The sequence below is a fragment of the Sturnus vulgaris genome, chromosome 2, assembly GCF_052056855.1.
Source record: "Sturnus vulgaris isolate bStuVul1 chromosome 2, bStuVul1.hap1, whole genome shotgun sequence".
Taxonomy (NCBI): domain Eukaryota; kingdom Metazoa; phylum Chordata; class Aves; order Passeriformes; family Sturnidae; genus Sturnus; species Sturnus vulgaris.
The window spans coordinates 23216382-23227728 of record NC_142244.1 but is presented as its reverse complement, the minus strand read 5'-3'; positions in this window follow the sequence as shown (position 1 = coordinate 23227728).

Below are 11347 nucleotides of genomic sequence, written 5' to 3'. Positions count from 1 at the left end.
GGTCAGAATTTCAACTACAGGAATATCTGTTATAAAAGGGAGCTAATAACAAATCTGAGGGGTTTTTTTAAAGTACAAATTAGTATTTGTAGGATCATAAAATGGGCTGTGTGTCACGCATAGCTACCACTGAGCAGGATATTCTTGGTCCAGAGGGCTGCATTTAAAGTGCACATAATGCTAGGGCTTCATAGAGACTTTGTCAGCATCCAGACTTTTATTCACAATCAAATTTAGATTTTGCTTCAGTTGGATTATTCTTTGGTTAATAATCAGCCTGGAGAGAGCCCTACTTATCTCTGTGTAAAAGGATTTAAAAATCTACAAGTTGTAGCCTGACCAACAGTGCAAAAAATCTGGCTGGGATGATCTCAGAGATTTGGAACTGTCCAGTGTCAAATCCTCAGGATAAGCTTGCAAATGCTCACAATGCACCTGGTGTAACAATACAAAAATAATAGTGCCTGCCTAATCTTCTCTTCCTGCTATCTGTCTTTCTATCAGCAGGTTTGTTGGCCTTTGCTTGTTTTTACTGCATCTGGTATTTCAACTCATGCATATGAACTTTTTCCTATTAAGTAAATAGTTCAGTATCTTTATATCAGGAGTTTATCTTACGTTGAATCAAATAGAGTTTATTCATTTCATGTGTTGCCTGATAATGTCATCTAAACACAACATATCAAGAGACAGTACAAGTACAAACAACCCTCTAAACTAGTGAGTCTCAGCCCATTACACCAGAAAAAATATTAAATTATGAAACTCCTTCCTATATGTAGCTTATCACAATAAAAACTGTGCCTGTGTTCTGTTGCATTTATGTACACTGAATTGAGAGGCAACAACAAATTCAATGTTTGATTGGAAAACGATGATTTAAATTACAGCTATCAAGTACATCAGAGGCAATATTCCTCTTGTGGTTATTGTTCCTCAGTTCTGCTTGTATCAGATCTTATGCCACAGGGTTGAAGCATGAATTCTTACAATGCTTAAATTCTTTAAACTTTAGACTTAATGTGAAAAAAATTTCTCATTGAATTATATTTTGTCACTTTTCTTATTCTCAAATGTACAGAAGAATAAACTTACCTTACTTAAAAAAGATGAATCTTCACAGGAGTCTAAATGGAGGTGAATGTCAGTATAGATTTTTTAAAAATCTAATAAAACTTTTCAATTTAAATGTTTTCAGACAAGCCTGCATATAAGGATGATCAATTATTATGCCATACCTATTCAAGCAATTATATTAGGTAAAAATCATACAGTGGTACATTCTTTCTCCTAAAGTTTCACAAAAAGTAGACCTTCAAAAATATTTTGACAACACTCCACCTTTAACAAATTCTAGTCCTTTGAACAAATAAAATCATGGGCTCTGGGCTGAATGAAGTATTTCATTCCAATGTATATTTGAAACATGACAGCATCATCTGGTATGACCACAAGGTGGTGATGAAAGGGTAACTTTTTAATCTGCTAAAATCACCCACAAGTTACAAGTGTGTTATCTCAACTGCCTGATCTTATACACTGAACAGTGAGGACAATAAGGATTATCAGACATGTTTTGAAACAGCTGTGAAAGAGACATTTTGAATCTCAGTGAGTTCTAGCAAAACCCAGGGGCTAAAGCAGAGGGAAAGTGTCAGTTTTCTCCTCTAGAAGAAACAAAGGACCGATATCTCAGATCCTGCTGCTACAATAGCTTAAAAGTGGGGTGGAATGTAAACAGATACAATGGGAGAACTCTGCAACATAGATGAGATGCTACTTCTAAAATAATTTCTGTTCTTACAGTATTTCTGGTGAAACAGGAGCTCATAACACGTTTCTCAGCAAATATATCAAGCAAGGAGAAAAAGTAGCCAGTAAATTTACAGATTCCTTCTCAAAGATTGTATGGGTGGTCAATTTCATCAGGTTAAAAGTCCAACAAATACTAGTTATTTCAGCTGCCTGGATCAGGTGTTTTTAAGACAGTTACATGATTTGATTTCTCAGATAATTTTTTTTACTCAAGACAGTACCTGTGAAAAGATTTGATGCATCTGTAGGGTACAGGGCCTGGGCTGAACTCCATGTTGAAAGTTTCTCCAGTGATTTTTGTTCTATTTTTTCTGATCCTTCTGGGCTTAAGTTTAGATCTTTGACTCTCACAGAAAATAAATACTAATATGTGCCAAAAAACCTCTGTGATATCAAGGCATTAACTATATATGCCATTTAATATACAGTCATTCTGTCTTCTAGATGGTATTACTGAATCAAGTCTTGGCAGGGAAAAGTTGGGAAGCTAGAGCTGGTCTAGGTAATGAAGTAAATGTATGTATCCCAACCTACCCTGAAAGCAAGCAGAATATATAATCACAGAAGATTTAATTCTCTGTTCAGATGTTATTTGGATTATGATAATATATTGAAAAGGTGATCTGGGGAGAAAACAAAGCTGCCATACTCTTGCTGCATATTCACTGAAAGCCATGCAAAACTCATTAGTAAGCTATTATTGGTATTTATAGCTTATCATGGTAAACAGTTCCTTTTTGCAGGGCTCAAGTTGTAAGTTCCCATTATAATCAAAGGGCACAGGGTTCAGAAAGGCAGCCCAAAGTGGGAAGCTTAAAATGCTCTGCTTAGTACCACACTTTTGTCTCAACAAAATTAATGTTGCAGCATTTCCTGAATTTTAGTGCTGTTTCATTCTACTTTCAGCATTTTTATCTCAAAGACTAGCGACAGCAGTTTCTACAGAAAAACAGAGCAGAATGAGGAAGCATGTCTCGAAATTACAATTATTGAGCTTCTGACTCACTGGCTTTTTCTTCTTACTATTCAGACAACCTTGCCAAGCGCTAGGGTGTTGCAAATGTTAAATGTCATCACTCATATTCACCAGTGTCTAGTTTAAAAATTCTGGCCTGATTCAAAGATAAAATCCCAAATGTATTGTCGCTACCAGCATTGTACCATCATGTTCTTTTCTTCAACGGAGGTGTTGTCAGTATTGCCAAGTTCCCAAATTAAGTGATATTTGGAGTTCTGCCCCAGATGGAGCCTTATGGGTCTGAGGTCTCATGTTTTAGCCATTGTTGTTACAGAGCAAAACCACCCAAGCAAATACATTTCTTTGGCAATGATATGAATAGTGGACTGCAAACTGAGAAATTATTTTTCAATTTTCAGGGCAATCCAGGCTCTATTTTCCAGATCATATAAATGACATATACCACCAGTGCCAGACAGGCCTCGTTTTTTCTGCTGTAGCAGGCAGGGCTAATTACTTTTTATACATTAGTATCAGAAAAAAAAGAACTGTTATGTTAGCAAGTCTGCTTACATGGGAGAAGCCCATGGGTTCTCACTTTCCAATTTATGCATCCCAATCATAGCACAGGCATTGTATGTATGGAATACATGTACCCTTGGGAGTGGAGCTTCTCTGAGACAAAAACAATGTTTACAATTCACTTATAAAAAGTAAAGGGGACAGAATGAGACAGAAGAAAAACTGGAAGAGAAGTCTTTACCTCTGGACTATCCTGAACCCTCCATATCAAATCTACCTTCTGCAGAAAGTTTCAAGAACAGCACCATGAAATCAGGAAATTCCATCCTGCACATTAAAATAATTGAGACTATCAGGAAAAATAAAGGCTTGATGAACAAACTGGTCTTTCTGGAGTTATACTAGAGATTCTTTTGTGATGATTTACACATCTTAATTAAACCAACTTTAACAAAACTATTTTATGTGTAACACAGCTGTGATGGACTAGTCTCAACTCATATACCAATTCAACATAGGAAAAGGAAGTGATTTTACATTAGCACATAAATGAGCCGTGTACATCCTTATCACCAGATATTGTTGAAATAAGAAAGAAAGCAAGCCTGCATAAAACATAAATCATGAATTAAGGTTAACATGAGAAATCGGAACAATGCAGGCGCAATACTGAAGCAGATACTAAGCTTTATGTACTATCTTTTAAACCAATACCTAACTCCTGAATATTAGAAAATGTCTTGCACCTTTGGATGTTCTAATGCTGGACTTGAATTTCTTGAATAGAAATAGAAATATCCATTCTACTAGAATCATGTGCTCTCACCCTTACAGAAATAACTGTCCAAACCTGCAAAATCAAGCAGAAGAATCTCCTGCTTCTGCTTACACAAGTAGCATCTGTGCAGAAAATGAAATTAATACCTCTACACCCTACAAACATTTCCATCCACCAGTTTCTTTCCACTAACTTCCATTGACTTATGTCAGAAAAAAATTCCCCACAGATTTCTCATGCTTTCTTAGTCTGAGTACTTGAAATGATGGAGGATAGATCACATCCAGCCTTAGTATTCTGTGCAGCCACAGTGAGGATAATAGACACAGCACAACATTCAGAGCAGTGCAAAGGTTAGTCCCAAACTAGCTAAGCTAGCAGACTTCCAGGCCACATCATTGGAGTGCTGCAAAGGGTTTTCAAATGCAAAACTTCCTCCTTTATATCCTTAGCTTGCCTTGCTAAGGAGATGCTAGGGACCATCTCCACTGGAAAAAAATAGTGAAGCTATCCTGTTCATTTCTCAAGTATCTAAGGAATCAGAGAAGTGAAACATCTTCCTGTTGTTCAAGCAGAGCCTTAAAAATTCCTCATTTCTTTGCAACCACTTGACCAAAGAAAAGAGAGGCAGACTCCAGTGCTTTGGGCATCTAGAAGTGAGGGGAGTTAGGCTTCATCTGGACATTCCTGCCCCTTTCCTCTCGTGAAAGATGTGTCAGTTCATCCGGTCCTCTGAGCCACTTCCTCCTCACTTTTCAGTCATCTGCTCACAGAGCACTTCTGTGAGTAAGCCCAGTCTTCCTTGCACAGTCTGGAGCTGTGCTCAAGGGGAGCCTTGCTGGGAGGTAAGCTAGAACATAACCACAATGTGTCAGAAAATAAAGCTCCTAGGCATTGTGACCTGCTTAGATGCCTGAGTGGGTGAGCATCATGCATTTTAAGGATCTTAATGCTCATTTCAAGAGAGCCACAACATTTCACCTCAGCAGGAGCTGTGTGCCTTTGCTGTGTGTCAGTGACCCTGAACTGGCTCCAAGAAAGCATACAGGCCATTGCATTGCACCGGGTGGACTCTTTCCTCCTCACTTAGCACAGGTGTGCACAAGTTGCTGTGCCCTGGCTATGTGCAGTGCTGTGCTGACTTCACTGCACAGCTTCTCTCTCTCAAGCCAGCCCAAAGCCAGCCCAGGGAGCTCTGCATTCTCAGCATCTGCACAGCATGGATGTGGCCTGCAGAAGCTGTTGGGACAGGACTCCCAAAAGTGATGGGAAGCAGAATTTCAGACTAGGCTGCAGGGAGGCCTTTAGTACTTTTATCACCTACACTCAACCCCAGCAGTACTTTGAAGCATGAGTAATATTTTGTCTACACATGTATGTAAAAGGTTCACAACAGCTCTGAATTCAAAGTCAGGTTCCCCAGTTCCAGTCTTGTTATTTAATGCAAGCTTCCCTGAACATAGAAGGACTCTGGGAATGTGGGCTTCACCTCAGCCTTACCTACCCTCCAGTAGGAGTTGTGTAAAAGGAAATTTATTCTCATCAGGACTTTCAGGTGTGTGGGTGGTTCTAGGAATAAGCAACACCCAACCACAGAACAACCAGGAAGAGGTTTTATAAGCATGTTGTGCCACTTTGCTGCCACAAATGTTATAAATTATATCTCCATAGCCAGCCTGCTGCACTATGCCGTTCTACTAGGGGACTTGCCATGTGGTGGGATCCATGAGCTAGGAGATGACCACTGCACACTGGCCTTTATGGCATGGTGAACACAAAAGCTCACATCACAGAGTCCGCAATTGCAAACATTTAGACAATCAAATCAGAGGCAGACTTGTCAGTCATGTTCCAGGTATACTGGATGAACTCTGTTAAGGGTCAAGAAATGGAATAGCTGGGGTAATGGCAAAGTGTATCAGCTATGTAGATGGAGATGTTTTTGCACCTGCCTCCACAAAAAATGATGCTATGGATACTTTCATTTCTCTTTCACATAACTCCATAGGCAAAATTAAAGTATTGATACAGAATATGCAAATAAAACTTCTGAAATTCTTTTTCTACTATTGTAATAAGTTCTAGGTTCTAAGACGGGTCATCAGAAGGCAGGAAATTCACTGACAAGTGTGATAGACACTGCAGTCTCTGAAATAATTAAATTGGTTTTAATGCCCTATACATTGAATCAGGTCACTGCAGACTGGAATCCAGCCTTAATTTTACCTTCTTGTTAAATTGCCAGATGAAACCATTTTTGGGGTGAGCACTTTGTGACTGAAACAGATCTGATAGTACACAGAGAATCATGATACTTTCCCAGAACCATTTCCAACTTCAGAGATCTACTAATTTATTTGCACACTATCAAGCTATCTGAATCTTGAGGATTCTCAGCTGACACAGAAAAAGACAGCAGGGAGAATTCTCACATGGAGAAAGTCATGATATCTTCATGACAAGTCAACAAAACTGGTCCAGCTTAAGTTTGTAGCAGGTGAGGTTCCAGTACTCTGATATTCATGTCATCGTTGGAAATTAAGTTCCTGGAACAAATTTAATTTCTGTCTGCCCTTGATTAAAAGTTAAAAACCAGCTTTGCAGTTCCTGCACTTCTTGTTCAATTAGTTATCAACATGGAATTTGCTGTCAGCAAGGACTTTAAGCTGAGTAAAACCACTTCAAACAGAGGAGATCACAGAGACTGCCAAATAATATCTGATGACATTTATGATAGTTAACATAAAATGGCACTGCAATAACCCACACTGAAAACCACAGTCAGAGCCTAGATCTGACTCTTAGAACTCAGAAGACAGGGAAAGTTCAGTCTCCAGCAAGGCTGTGAGGATTCTTCATAGCACCTCAGACAAAACATGCTTGAGTTTCTCTGCTGGTTTGTGGAAACAGGTACTTACTCGAAGAGTATCTTTAATTGCACTTGTTGGCAATGTCTTCATCCTCAACTATGTCTAAGGCTTCAGCTCTAGCTATCTCAGTCTCTCCACTTTTTTCCTTTACATTAAATGCACACTATGTTTCTAAGGAATGCAGCCAGCAAATCCTGACAACTTTCATTCCTCTACATGCATTATTTCTTCATCTAGGTGATCCTCTGTCCCACTCTGTCCTTTCTCAGGATCAGATGTGGCAATCTGGTAAAGTTCCCCCTGACTGGACTACAGGCTCGGTCTCATCCTCTGTGCCTAGCAAGATCATAGAGCAGATCCCCCTGGAAATTATATCAAGGCACATGGAAAGTATTGCAGTAATTTGTGACAGCCAGCATGGCATCACTGGAAGATTTGAGGGCTTTCCATGATGGGAGAGGGCATTGGTGGATGAGAGAAGAGTAACTGATGTCATCTACCTGGACTTGTACAAACAAAGCACATGACACTGTCCCACACAACATCCTTGTCTCTAAAATGGAGAGGCCCAGACCATACCACAGTGGACAAGGATTTGGCTGGATGGTCACACTCCATGCAGTCACTGGCTCAGTGTCCCAGTGGAGACCAGCAATGAGTGCCATTCCTCAGGGGCTGGGGCAGTTTAACACTCTTGTTGGCTACATGGACAGTGGCACTGAGCACACCCTCAGCGAGTTTGCCCACGACACAGAGCTTTGAGGTGCAGTCAACACACTGGAGGGAAGGGATGCCATCCAGAGGGACACAGGCAGGCCTGAGAGCTGGGCCTGCACAAACCTCACAAAGTTCAACAAGGCCAAGCACAAGGTCCTGCACCTGGGCCAGGGCAATCCCAAGCACCAACACAGGATGGGTGGAGAATAAATCAATAGTAGGCCTGAGGAGAAAGACTTGGGTGTGTTGATGGATGAGAAGCAACATCCTCTTGCAGCCCAGAAAGTCAAACACATCCTTTTGCACACAGCCAAAATGTGCTTGGCTTTCTGGGCTGCAACCAAAGCAGTGTGGCAAGCAAGGCAATTCTCACCCTCTGCCCTGCTCTGGTGAGACCCCACCTGGAGTGCTGCATCCAGATTCAGAGCCCACAACATAAGAGGGATGTGAACCTGATGGAGAGAACCCAGAGGAGGGCCACCAAAATGATCAGAGGGCTGGAACATCTATACCAAAAAGGCAGACGGAGAGAGTTGGGGTTATCCAGTCTGGAGAAGGCTCCAGGGAGACTTTAGAGCAGCCTTCATAATGGCAACCTGCTAGAGAGCTGGAGAGGCACCTTACAAAGGCATGTAGTAACAGGACAAAGGGGAATGGCTTTAAACTGAAGGAGGGTAGGTTTAGGTTAGATATAAGGAGGAGATTGTGTTCTGCGAGGGTAGTGAGGCACTGGAACAGGTTTGCCCAGAGAAGCTGTGGATGCCTCATCCCTTGAAATATTCCAAGGACAGATTGGATGGGGCTTTGAGCAATTTGATCTAGGAAAAGATGTCCCTGCCTATGACAGGAGGGTTGGAAATAGATGATCTTTAAGGTCCCTTTCAACGCAAACAATTCTAGGTTCCTATGAATTCTATGTCATGGGCTCCTGTAACTGGGAGAAAAGTCTGCTGTGATTACTCATCACTTCTTGTGGCAAACTTCTGTTTTCTGTCATGACCTGCTGCAGGCTTCTCATATCTCACTTACCAAATTCTGCTGCCCTCAAGCAGAAAGTTGCTTCCAAAGTATCCTAATGACATCTTAAATAATTCTTCCCTAAAGTATCCAGTTGCCTAATTTCTGGTTCTGAATTAATTTCTATAGTAAAGATCTTCCATGATGACAACTTAAAGCTGGACTTTTCTTATTTAGAAGAGAGTTTCCTCTCTTCCAAAATCCCCTCTATCCCATCGCTGTATAAACCAAAAAAAAAAAGAGATGCAATCTTGTATCCAGTACACTACAAGTCTGCACATTTTCTCCATCTTCTCTTGTCTTTGCATCAGATTTGAGCACTACTTCTTTTACATTTGAGGCCTGACATTGCTTACGTTTTGCCTATTTCTCTCTGCAGTCTTCTTATCTTTACTTAAATAAACAGATCTTCTTCTTCTCCATGCCCTTGTCTAAAATAAAGCAATGATATCTATTCACATTCATTACTAATTCCACGGTCAATGGTAAATAGAAAATAAGGCAGTGTTACTGTGAATAGCATATTGAAAATCTCAGAACAGTCAAGAGGAGTGTCAAAATCCTATACTGAATTTTTAAAATCAAGTGGATAAAAATATCCAGAACACCTTCGCACAAAAAGTGGTAGTCAATGAGATGCTCCTGGGACCAAGATCATGCATCTGAAATTTTTTTGCATTATTTTTTTATATGATAACTATCAGTCTATCTTTTACTTATTTACATAAGACTTTAATTCACACTCCTCTGTTTGAATGGACGTCAGTGTAGGCCATTTTGGAACATCAGTCTGATCAAACAAAATTACCAGGACATCAGACTGCAGTCATCAGCACAGTTTAAATGCAGTGTGCAGTCCTAGCACCTGAGCCGTTCATTTCCTGCCAACTTTGATCTGTTTTTTGTCTTTTCCTCTTATGTCCCTGTCCTCACTGCTAACTACTTTGACTTGTAGCTTTTAATAGCAGAAGCCTTTTCTTGACCACTGACCCACACAATTGTGCTGCGGAAATGCTGTGTAGGAAAGGAGAGGGAACCCAGAGTCTGAAATTATTGTATCAGTGAGGAAGTGGAGAAACTGATACAATATTATTTTAAAACAACCCACACAAGAGTATTCTGAAAGAAAACAACCCCCAAACATATTTTTTAGTGAAAGATGTGGGCGACATTCCATTTCTGGTGACAAATATTTAACACAGACCTTTCATTCTGAAATATCTTCACCTTTCTCCTCTGAACAAGGGCGTCTCTTCTTCATTCTGATTGCAAGACTGTATTACCTGTCCTCATCCACAAAAAGCGTTCTTTGAATTTTTTAAATTCATAAACAAGGAAAAGAGAAAAGCAGTTTAAGATAAAGCTAAGTGAGAATCATTGCTTCTCTTTAAAATACTATTTTAACCTTATATTTTTGAGGTAGCTTTTCCTCAAAGGACACCCCAGTTTCTTATTCAAAGACAGTATTTTCCTGTGGAAATTTTAGGTAAAATTACTATGTTGCCAGTAGCAGAGTGAGCCACAGGATTTTGCAGCTCTAAATTCACCCCATACAGGACTAACATAATACACACACGTGCTTTACCCAAATCCTTCTGGTCTACACAGAACTCCTGCCTGTCCTATTTGTGTTCCCACACTGCTCAGCATCTTCCCCATGGTACCAAGATTTATGCTGCTTTATGCATCCCCTTTCTTTACTCTCACCACTGGGCTGGCTCCTCTCTTCTCCATAGAGTACCTCCATCTTTGCTGGTACAAAAGTCATGGCACGTGGTGAAAAAAATTGCAAAAGGAAGGAACCTTATTAAACTTTGAAAACAAGTCTCTGTGCACCAAGAGTGCTTCACTTCTTTACATCTTCTAGTACCCATAACATTTGTGGTGTTGCCTGGTGAAATTTCAGCATGCAACTGCTCCACTGCTGCTCACTGGAAAGTCCATCTTTTGGGATAATGCTTCTAAACAGTGGTGGGGAAATGCCCAAGCAACTTCACCTGGTAAAAAATGTGTGGAAAAAACCAGCCCTGTAGACACCGAGGTCAGAGAAGGAGGGGCAGGAGGTGCTCCAGGTGTTGGAGCAGAGATTCCCCTGTGGCCCATGGTGCAGACCATGATGAGGCAGCTGTGGCACTGCAGCCCATGGGGGTCCACAGTGGGGCAGAGATCCACCTGCAGCCCATGGAGCATCTCCACGCTGGAGCAGGTGGATGTCTAAGAGGAGGCTGTGAACCCATGGGAAGCCCGCACTAGATTAAGGATACATAACAATGGAATTATTTTTGGTTTCTTCATCCAGAGAAAAATGTAATTTCAGTTGTGCCAAAAAAAAAAGTGCTCAGTATTTTGGCTTTTGTACGCATTTCTTTCCCATTCAAACTAGATCAGTTTCTAAACAAAAGCATCATTTAAATGTGAAGTATCAGTGTTTCATTTTGGAAATATTTACTGTTTCCTTGTTTCAACCTTCCAGAATGAGACATTCTACAGTTTCTCTGGAAACTGTACCATATTCACAAATTTTTTCAGGTTCTGAAAAAAAAAGAGGTTTGAATTTGTAATATTCTAGTTGGCAGGGGTGGGGATGGAGTAAGGGTACACCTACAACTTATTTAAGAGTTCACAAGGCCTGAACATACAAGTTCACATGAGGCTGTGTATATATATGAG